The 11,228-nt window shown below is 43.7% G+C and overlaps 1 protein-coding gene across 4 annotated transcripts in view; it reads left to right on the top strand.

The window, feature by feature from the left end:
• The first annotated feature begins 522 nt into the window (after positions 1–522).
• MPPED1 (metallophosphoesterase domain containing 1) overlaps positions 523–11,228 on the top strand; it is a 60,333-nt gene continuing 49,627 nt past the window's right edge. The window contains exon 1 of one of the 4 annotated variants that reach the window (XM_027660774.1): positions 523–598. The gene's annotated coding sequence lies outside the window, so the exon portion shown is untranslated. Of the gene's footprint in view, positions 599–1,002; positions 1,101–1,154; positions 1,483–9,725; positions 11,199–11,228 lie in introns of those variants that run through there. The other 3 variants (XM_027660773.1, XM_027660776.1, XM_027660775.1) reach the window with 3 other exon arrangements.

Here is an 11,228-nt window from a genome sequence, read left to right as displayed (position 1 = left end):
GTGCCCCCCCAGCCCCGGACCTCCGGAGTCCCCCCAGCCACCGCCGGAGGGATGCGCGGCGGCTCCCCGGGAATTTGGAGCCCCGCTGCCAAACTTCCCTGCTGAGGGAAGAAGGGGATGACCGGGACACCCCTCACCGCCCCCCCCCATCCCAAAACGGCGCGGAATTCCTGCCTCCCAAGCGCACACACACACCCGCTCCCCAAGGCTGCCGCCTCAGCCCTGCCCCGGGCCGGGGGGAGCCGCGTCCCCTCCCGCCGGGGGCGGCCCCGCAACGCCCCCGCTGACCCGCACCCGCGGCGGGAGGGGACAGCCCGCGCTCCGCCGCAGCATCCCGGCCGCGGGCCAGGGAGCGACCGGGCCATGGAGCTCCGGGGCCGGGGAGCATCGCAGCGCCCGCACATCACCGCGCCCGCCCCGCACCCGGCCGGGCGGGGAGGAGGGAGGGCCGGCGGTGGGGGATTCTTGGCCCCCCAAAGGAGGTGGGGGAGGCGGGGGAGGGGAGGCGGGGGGGGGAGGGGAAGGCTGAGCTCCCGGAGAAGGAGACGATCGCTCGCACAAAATCCTGCGTCCTCCGAGCAAGCCCCCGGCGGGCAGGGTATGTATATTTTTTTGACGGGGGGGTCGGGGCAGGGATGCGGTGCGGCTGCCCCGGGCGGGTCTGGCCGCGGGAGGATCAGCGCAGGGCCCGCTCCCGGTGCGGGATCGGGGGATGGCAGCGAGCTTGGAGCCTCGGCGCTGCCTCCCCCGGCTGGGGACCGCGGAGACGGGGGGGATGGGTCTGCCTGTGTGTTACCGTGCGAGGGTCTGAACCCCCCTTCCAGCCGCACCCCCCCACACACACACCTACCCACCCCCGAGCACGTCAGGGCTTTGCCTCTCCCAACCAAGCTTCCCCTTGGCTTCTTAAAAAAAAAAAAATATATATGCAATAAATATGCCCCAAAGCTGGAGAGAGTGAGGCGGGCGGGGGTGGCGGAGGGGAAGGGCTTTTCTGAGGCTCGGGGGAGAGGCGGAGGGAGGGAGAGGCGGCGGGAGCCTGGCAGCATCATCCCGTGCCCCGGCTCCGCGGCGCTGCCGCCGCCGGGGTGCGGAGCAAGGTAAGGGCTGTCACCGCGCTCCGGGGACCCTGCCGCCCCCTCTCTCCGGCCGTGCTCCCTCCGGCTCGCTGGAGCAGCCCCTGGCCCGCCGTGCCCCGCCGGGAAGTTACTTTGTTCGCAGAGTTCCCTCGGAGGCTGCGCTGGGACCCCCGGGCTCCCGGTGCCCCCCGCATCCCTCCCCGCCCTGCTCAGGTGTCACCGGAGCCTTCCCGGCAAGGAAAGGAAGCCCCCCCTGGAAAATCCGGGTGCGCCTTCCCCGGTAGCTTCCCCTCGCGTAGCCGGGGGAAGGGGTGATGGAAGAGGAAGAACTTCCCTTTGTCGTAGGAGAGGATTGAGTGACCTCCAAAGTTTTGTTCCGGGAGGAAACCGCTGGATAAGTTTGGTAGGATTCACGCCGATTTTCGTGGCATTTATCGCGCTGTTATCTGGTGTCCAGCACGCTCAGAGCAGCGGAGCAGTCAAAAAAGATCGGGGATGTTTAGGTAGGGATTTCATGGCTTTTAATGCATTGCTTTCTTAGGACCAGCGTCCTGTGGTTTGCACTTGCAGATGGGGAGTGTGGAATACATTTATAAATGAATACTTATCCGTGGGTAACACAGAGGATAAGGATGGGAAACATGCAGGAGCTAGGCAGATTTTAAACATTCCATTCTCTTCGGCAGAAGATCGGTAGCTGAAGGTTTCTGCTTACACAGTCTATACCTTGACAGTATCATAATTAAGAGATCTGCTGATAATGTATGGTATTGATAGCCATTTCAACCTCAGTTTGTTTAATTTTGTAGGTAATTTAGGCTAGTACAAAGGATCTTTGGATATTCTGGATAAATTGATAACTAGGCAAGATTATTGAACTTTGTGATTGGCTCGTGAGGAAGTGAGCTCTCAGTCTTTCTAAAGTAGAGATTTAAAATATAAGACTACATTTTTGAAGTGCACATCTGAAATCTGACTACCAAAAAAGCGTGCGTCTTTTGAGAAGACCAGTTAAGGAGACTTTGTAAATGCTAATTGTGTTGCACCCATTCGTAATAAAGTTTCATGATGCCAGGCACTGTAAATTTTCTGGTAGAGTACTAAAAAACAGGGGTGGCTAATTTCTATTTTGTGCATGGATTTCTTTGAAATTATTAAATGTAATAAATATCCCATGTATGATACACACATGAACTGATTAATATCAGTTATTGTCCATGAAATTTTAATGGTGTGTTTTTAGCCTGGCACTTGTGGTTTGTTTCATTGTCTCGAGCTATCTGAGACAGAAGAATGTTCAAATTTCTTGCTTGTTATCCCATCTATCTCTTCTCCTATCTCCTTTTGGTCTAAATCAAAACAGTAACTGTATATGTTCACATGAAGTAAAATTCCCATTTTAAAGATACAAATCTTCTTGGTGGACAAGAGCCATCACCTCCTGCCCTGTACGAAAACCTGCTGGGCTGGTATTAATAAGACACTTGCTTTAGTGTCAGTTTGTGATGCCAAACAACAAACATTAGAGAATGCAGAGATAAAGCTGGTGCTCTGATCTTTGTTTAAACAGGTCATGGTTTTTATTTAATGCTGCATGCTCATTATGGGAACTGTCAGCAGGAATGTAAAGCGGGCTGGAGTTCTGGTTTGGCAGGCAGGGATGATTCTGACACTGATGTTGCTGCTTCTTGAGTTAACGGCTCGTAGAATGTAGTGTTGTTTGTGATCATATTTATTTACTTGAATATATTATGTGAAATTAGGAAGAGATCTCCGGATTATGCCCTTCCAGGAACCAAATATGATCAGATCTGCTGCCTCAGGTGCAGTCCTCCTGACCTGCAGGGTTACACAGGGCTGGGCTCTTCAATTTAGGAGAATGTGCAGAAGTGTAGAGAAAGGTCACTATTTCTTAAATCAGCTGGAGTTCTGCCACTAAATTATAAGGAAGGAGACTCAAATCCCCTGAAACCAGGTAACTGCTTAATCAATTACCCAGCCAGTTTCTTTTTTTCAGACATATGAAAACAATATCAAATAGTAATTAGAAAGTGCATTTGCAATTGAGAATTTTAATATTTTTTGTCCATGAAAACAGTTTTCATTGTGGTTAATAGACACAGTGAAAATATGCAGTCCTTTTGGTTCTTGCTGGACCTTGCTTCGAAGAATTCAGAGGGGATGTGCAAGGTAAACTGAAGGAAGAGCCTTTTCACATGTTCTGTTACCTTAAGATATATTACAATATTGCAAGGTACAGTCTGAGCTTTCAAAATAAGACTCAGTGTAGTGCTGGAAACTTTGATTTGGGTGTTCTGGATCGTATACCACACAGGGTTCTGTGGTCATTGTCCATAGGTAAATTCAGTCTGTGTGAGAGTGCCTGAGAACAAAGTGGTCTCTAATTGTTATTTCTAACTTAAAATAAATGCTTCATTTAAAATCCTGGGTATTGTAGGTTATGTTTTGAAATACCAGCAAAGTTAGTAATGTAAGAGAGTCCTTTAAGGTCACTGGATTGGTACCCTTTGACTTCTTCTTGGAAAAGCATTGTTTTAGTCAAGGTTATTCCAAATAAAATAGCATTGGGAGTGTGATGCTTGGGCAAGGCTGCAGATGACAGTCCAAGATCTATTGCAAAAAGGGGCAGAGCTCGTATGGGACTGGTTATTCCCCTGCTTCTGCAGTGACCACCCCTGGAGGGTGAAGCAGCTCGTTCTTTGGGGCTGCTTGACCTCATTGTTGACATGTCAACAAGTGTGACACTTCTGGTGGAATTTGATATGACAGTGGAAATTGTATGAGGATTAACAATTAACCAGCGTGGAATATGGGTAGGAACTTGCAGTCATAACTGATTTGGCATTCATAACACCAACCCAAATACAAAATGCTTGGTGTTTTCGGTCACAATTTAAAATGCTTTTATTTACTATGGGAGTAAGATTGAGTTCGTAATACCATTTTAATATGCTGTGTTCTGTGTGGCTATGGAGAGCCATACTAATATTACTGTAGTAGGGACTCATCTTCATTCAGATTGAGAGGTAATGCTGATGTATAATACATTTCAATTGCAAGTATTAGCCCTTACTTGTTACATATTTGTAATTCAGACTTTTCTGCTGAAAACAAGATCGCTCTATTTACTGTACATCACTTTTTTGAGAGCTATTTTTTCGTGTGGCATGTCCTCTTAACCTTTTCCATTCAGCTCCTCTGCTGTGCAGTCAGTCCGCCTTCCCCGGTGGCAGGTGAGGGGCTTGTCACTCGCCCAAAGGCTGAAGCCAGCAGAGCAGCTGTACAAGTAGCATATGAAGGAGGTTGATGATGACTGATATTTTTGATTGGGTTTTTTTTCCCCCCTGCTTTTCCTAACTGGGTGTTTTGCACGAGCTCCCTTCTCCTGCTGGCTCCCGCGATCGCGTCGCTCCGCTCGCCGTGCCGTGTCACACGCACGCACCCTGCACACCACTTTATTTCTTACCACCTTCCTCCTGCTCTCGCTGGCTCTATCATATCCCATCTTCTTGCTGCTTTTGCCTTTTGTGATGCTAATCTTGCTTATTTTTCTTTTTTTCCCTTCTCCCTAAAAGAAAATGGAAGGAACACCCTGTGCTGCCGCTGCACCGATCGTTCCTCTGCGTTGCTGGGTTGTTTTTCTCCCATATCCTTTGTTGAGTTTCTGGAGACTCTAAACTGTTAGAGGCAGAAACTCTCTGTTCCAGTAGGGCTGTCCAGTGTCCAGCATCCTTTGCTGTTGGATTTCATAATAAATAGCAATACTAGAATTATTTTGACTTGGTGGCCTTTCTTCTGGTTCTTTGGTAGAAAAGCAAAAAAATTTCTTACTCAGAGCTTTTCTACACTATGTTGCTGTTCTGAGTAGATCTCAGTTTTGTCCCTCAACCCTTTTGTCCCTAAGATGAGTAGCTTCTGGTGAAAGTTCAAGATACGTTGCCTAATGTAGTGGGGATGAGGTGGATTAAAACTTAGCTGCTGCCAGAGGTTGACAGTCTTGTAACTTGGTCAAGAATGACAATACAATGTTAACTTCCACATGTTTTAGTGGAAACTTCAGATTTGTCAACACTGAAAAAATGTTCAGATTTCACCACGTTGATCAAATAAGACAAAAGGGGAAAGAAAATCCAAAAATGTGTAGTCAGTTTGTTCCAGTACTTGGCTCTTTCCCTCCTAAATAGTTTTTCATTTTGATTTCCATTTCCTTTTCACCCCTAAACTGTATAGGCTTTATGTCATAAAGAGGGGTTCTTTGTGGGCATGACTTTACAGGTAGGACAAGTGAGTGGTTCAAACAACTGTTGACTGCTTTTTCTGTACACCAAGGAATACCTGGAAGAATAAAGGTAACAAACCCAGTGACTCCTTCCCTGAATATTAATCAGATGACATGAAAGATCTCAATAGGGTGGCTGCAGCTAAATGAGGGATAAGTGGAGACAATAAAATTAATATGACAACATACTTCATTTCCAAAGTTTTGTCTCTAAGAGACAAAAATGAAACTGGTAAGGATTTGCTTGATAAAGTTTATAATTTAACTCCAGGCATTAATAGAAGAAGTTACACTGATCTTGGAAGTAGTATCACTCTAAATATATTTATATGTAAACTGTGTTCTACTTTCCACCTCTGACATATATTTGTGTGCATGTATTGTAGCATTCCATTAATCTTGAACTGTGGGAATAGACTGGCCACTTTTGTTCTGTGGATGAGGCCAAAAGAGTGAAGAAAAAGCACTTTCTTCAGTTAAAGGATAAACCAAGCTCTTTCTTGAATGTTTCAGTACTTACGTAGTCTTCATCTCAGTTAATAATATTTGGAGAGATTCAAGAGTTGAATCAGCTGACATGCCCAAATTGCAGACTGAAATGTAGAATCAAATCCCCGCATCCCTAATTTATTCCTGTTGGAATATCCATTTTTTATAATTTCCCCACATAACCTGTATTTTTAGCTGTTTTCCTTTAGAATGAGTAGCATCACTTTGGGGCTTTTGATTTGTCCTTTTTGAATGTATATATACACATGGTTTTCAGGAATTCAGGTAATAGATTTTGTTTTACTGCCAGACACGAAGGCACATTTTTTAGAGTGAGGAAGGAATTTTGTGGCTCTTGGATATTTATTTATAATTTCCTTCTCTAGAGGTAATTACTTAAATGGATTAGCTACTTCTGCAGGTATTTTTGGATAAATACAGGTAGTATGGGACCAAAATAGTATATTTTTCAGGGAAAAGATTGGGTTTTACTCAAGAAAAATGTATCCATTTAAATATTTCATGGAAATATGACAATGTTTTGCACATTCAGGCAATATCCTAAGTAGGATTACTGTAATGCATTTAGCCTTGACAAACATTAGGTCTATTTGTAAATCTTAAGAACACTGCAGTGTTTAAAATATATTGGATATATGGTAAAGCAGAAGTTTAAGGTGAAAACAAAGCAGTACTGTTGGGTCATGTTTCTTTTTTTAAATTGAATAAATCAACAGTTTATTTGTATGGATGAGACTTTGATTCAGAAAATGCTACTGCTAATGAGCCAAAATAAAATTAAATCTTCATAAATAGAATATTCAGTTACTGCAGTTTTGGGAACCAGGTAGGGAAATGAGAAAAGGTAATTTGAAATTATTCAAAATAAGACTAACTAAGCAGGTTTCTAAGTGGTAACTGCTTTAAATAAATACAGAATTAGATTTCTTAGGTAAATGTGCAGCTTTTGTATTTTCTGAACTCAATGTCTATCTCTTTCTGGACACCTGGTCAGAACTTTGTTGTACAGTAGGCACAGGATATTTTTGCAGGAAACTTCACAGAAGTGGATGTTAGGGCACCATTCCAAAAGGCAAATAATTCCTCTCATTTCCTGCTTGCTGTGCCTGTATAATCTTTCTGTGACAGTTGAAGCTAACAATTATGTTGGTGTTCTTTATAAATAAAGCGATGAGGGCAATGAATAATATTTGTGTTTGAGATCAATGGAAGAAAACTAATTTGAAGCAAAAAAATAATTTCAGTGAAGAATTTTCTCACACTGTGTTTGACAGGTCATTAGGATCCAAAAAAGTAGAAACAATGATGTGCGTTTTAACTTGGTGAGAAATATCTTGGGGCATTTTCTTGCTTTTTTTTTTTCCTAATGAAAGTTAAGATAACTGTAATTATAGAGAAATAAGAGGTTTTATTTAAGTCACTGATTTTTTTTGTGTGTTGCAAACCAGATTGTTCAGTGCCCTGTAGATCTGCAGTTAACAAATATGTGATATATGTGACACATATATATATGTATGTGTGTGTGTGTGTATTGGTATGTGAAACAGGAGTTTCTAAACAGAAGAGGACAAAATGAGTAGGATTCTGAGGCTTACAAGTAACTCAGAATTATGTCCCCTGATTTTGGCTCTGTAGGTGGGAATAGCTCTGACTTCACGGGAAAAGATACAGTTGCAAAACTGAGTATTATTTGACTGATAACAGATATCAAATTTAGATTTGCTGGCTCAGAAAACCATCTCAGACTTTTTTTTATAGAGGCAATCCAAAGAGTTCTCTTAATAAACAATGGCTTTGGTCTAACTTGGTTCAGCAGAAGCCATTGAACAGAGCAGAGACAGAAAACCAGGATGTTTCAGATCTCTTTCAATTAAAGAAACACCATAGGCAAAGGTTTTTGAAAATACCATAGTGGGCCATATGTGCTCAAGATGAGAGCCATGGTAAAGGAGCATTTGTAAAGGTTTTATTCCAGTTTTTGACCTTAAGACAACTTTCCAGACTTACACAGCAGTGTTCTGACACACCATGCCCTGAGGAGAACGGGGACACAGTGCATGTTGCCCTCTCATGGTTCTCACAGAATGGATTCAATTTTTTGGCAACCAGCAAATGAAACTCAACCTCATCTGTACATTTATTTGCTGCCTAAACCCAGGGATGTCTCAGCCTGTGTGGATGCAGAGTCAGGGCAGCAGAGTTTGGAGGCACCCAGGAGGGCCAGGGAGGGGTCCCAGCCCCTCTGCCTGGGGCTGGGATGGAGGGAAGGCCCCAAGACTCTCACCCTGGCACACTTCATGCCCCTTTCACTGGCATTTAGAAAAACCAGGGCCCCCAAATGCCATGTTGCTTCTATAGCTGAAGGAAGGTCAGAGTTCCAGCAGGATTTGCAGGTTCATTGTGAAGGACTCTGTGAGGTTTGTGAGGGTGGCAAACACAGAATCACAGAACCACAGAATATCCTGAGTTGGAAGGGACCCACAAGGATCATCCAGTCCAGCCCTTAGCCCTGCAAAGGCTCATCCCCAAGAGTCACCCCCTGTGCCCCAGAGGATCATCCAAACCCTTCTGGAGCTCTGGCAGCCTTGGTGCTGTGCCCACTGCCCCGGGGAGCCTGGTCAGTGCCCAACCACCCTCTGGGAGAAAAACCTTTTCCTAATATCCAACCTAAAGCTCCCCTGACACAACTTCAGACCTTAAAAGGCACCAGAGGTTGTGAGGTTGTAATTCAGATATCCAGGAGGAACCTGTTCATTTTTTAATGCTGTTGTTTAGTTCTCATTGGCACAAACTGCAGGTGCCTAAAGTGTTTGCTTTGGGAAAAGGGCTTAAAAGTGCATGTTTCACGTCAACACATGTTAGTTTTATTTGTTTATTTTTTTTAAATGCAAGGGGGAATGTTTCTATCTACAAGATACCATGTTTATTTAGAAAGCCTAATGATTCCATCAGGAGAAGTGTGCATGATCAAACTTAAAATCCACAAGAGTCTCGATGACATTTGATTGTGCTGCCCTCACTTTTAAGTCCTCACTTGTCAAGTGAGCAGACCAGTCTGCCGAGGGGAGACTCAGTGGTTTTGGTTTCCCAGGACCTGTTCTCTGTTTCAGAAAATGAAGAGGAGAGAGAGGAGAGTGTATCTATCCCTTTGGAAAGGCTTTCATCTGCAGAGTGATTTGCCTGGCTCATCCTTTCCCAGAAAATAATGCCTTTTTAGGATTATTTCAGCATTCATTTCCCAGTGGCAGAACTGAAGATAGAAGACTAATTCCATTGATTGGCCTCTATCTGAGGTATCTAAAATGGGTATTTTAGACAGCAAAAACCTTCAGTATTTTCAGCCTATTTCTCATAGTGAGTGATTGCTTTACTAGTGATTGCTTTACTATTTTCAGCATGTTCACTTAACTCATGGTCAGTCTTCTGGGGGTTAAAACAAAAATAGTAATTTGTGATACTGAAGCCAATCATTGGTGGTTATAGAAATGTTACTATGACAATTAGGACCATTGCTGCAGAATACTCTGTAGTGCATTTTTTGGGTTTAAATAAAGGCTCTATTTCCTGGTGTAAAGGATGATCTGACAGTTTATGAAGAGCACTATAGTACAGGGAATATCTGAATCATTGTTAAAGCTCTTGGAAGGGTTTCTGGTTAACAGTGATTTGCACAAGAAGCATGTGGTCCATCAGAAACTCTCAGGCTCCTCTTTAAGGTATTTTACTGCTCTTGTCTTAGTTGCTTTCCCTGAAAAAAAAACCACCCATGGCTTTGATGTTTTATAGCTGCACAAAACCACCTTTTTTTTCCTACTTTTTATTGATACTAAATTTTGTTTCTTCATTGCCTCCCCAAATCCCAACTTGTCAGACTGTGTGAGCAAAACTAACACTGTTTCTGGAGTTACCACTTTGCCACTGATCTTGGTACTGCTGAGAGTCCCAGAGTTGTCTTCTTTTTTGTGCTGTCTCACTGTTAGTGCAAAATCTGGCAAGTGCCCCTCTTCAGCTCTTGCTGGGATGTGCTGCAGTCATGCTGTTCTTCTTGACCTCCAGATGTTTTGCAATGTACCAAAGTGCCTTTATAGTTTTCTCTCTTAACTTATGACTTTTTTTTATTATTATAATGATCGTCATCAATATTTTATCTTGGTTTCTAGTTATTATTTCAGCGACATCTGCCTGAGCCACGTATTCTCAAATCTAGATTCATCCTGTGTGTTGCTGGAATTGTTTTCGGGAAGCCTCAGTGGTGTTTTTAGGCTTGAGACAAAGGGTAGATGATGAAGAGAACAGTGGGGACAATGGAATGAGATATAGTGAGAGTCAGCGGACATAGGAGTGAACTGAGGGATGAACCTAAAATAAAGCAAAATCTGTGAGTGGAGAAGTGAGATTAAAATAAAACATTGTCTTGAAATGCACAAAGCAAAAACAGATAAATAGCATGCATATAAAGGCTGGAAAATTCATGTAAAAGGGGGAAATATTTATGCTAGCTATACAAGAACAGTGTGAAATACAATACCAGAAATTTCAGGCTGAAAAAGTAGGAAAAAAAAAATCGTACTACAAAGATTCATTGGAGGACCTCATCGAAGGAATTAAATATGTGCGGGTTCAGACACCTGCCTAGTCCAGTAATTCTTCAGGAGAGGTGTTTCAATGCACATATTTTTCTGGCCTGATGTGAAGCCCTCTGAAGGCTGTGGAGCAGTGTCCATGGTACAAAGTGGGCTTTGGGGCCCCTCTGAGCACGTGCTGGAGAAAGCAGCAGAAAAATAATGTATGGAGAACATTCCTGCCATCAGTAAGAAGATGGCTTCGCTGATTTAATAGCTTTTTCTCAGTCTGTGATTCTAACAGCCAGGTTTGTGATATTTATTTTAGTATTCATGTTCTTGCAGTCCTTTTTACATTCCTCTGTTTTTCCCTGGCAGACATCCCGCAGCTCCATAAGTCTGGGGGAAGAGGATGGTTAGCATGTTGTTGCTGAGGGGATTTGAGTCTTAGCTCTCTGTGTTGGTAATGCTGGGCATATAATTTTAAAACTTGCATGCTGTAGAAGCAGATAATTATTTCCCTGCTGCATTTTATACCCTGGTTTGGGAAAGGAATACATTTCAGAATATTAAAGGAAAGGAAAAGTTCCGGTTTGGGGGACTACTGGAAATGGAAGCAGAAAGAGGGGAGTAATGGGTGTCAGTCTGGTTATCAGTCAAGCTGCAAAGAGACAGCTTGTTCTGTCACACCAAGAGTGTCAGTAGTCAGCCAAGCACTTATGCAGGAGGAAAACCGTAGACTGAAAGGTAAGGTTCAAAACATCTGTGTGTGTTTCT

The sequence above is a fragment of the Corapipo altera genome, unplaced genomic scaffold (genome assembly GCF_003945725.1).
Source record: "Corapipo altera isolate COAL_440 unplaced genomic scaffold, ASM394572v1 239, whole genome shotgun sequence".
Classification (NCBI taxonomy): Eukaryota; Metazoa; Chordata; class Aves; order Passeriformes; family Pipridae; genus Corapipo; species Corapipo altera.
This window is presented reverse-complemented; position numbering and strand designations above follow the sequence as displayed.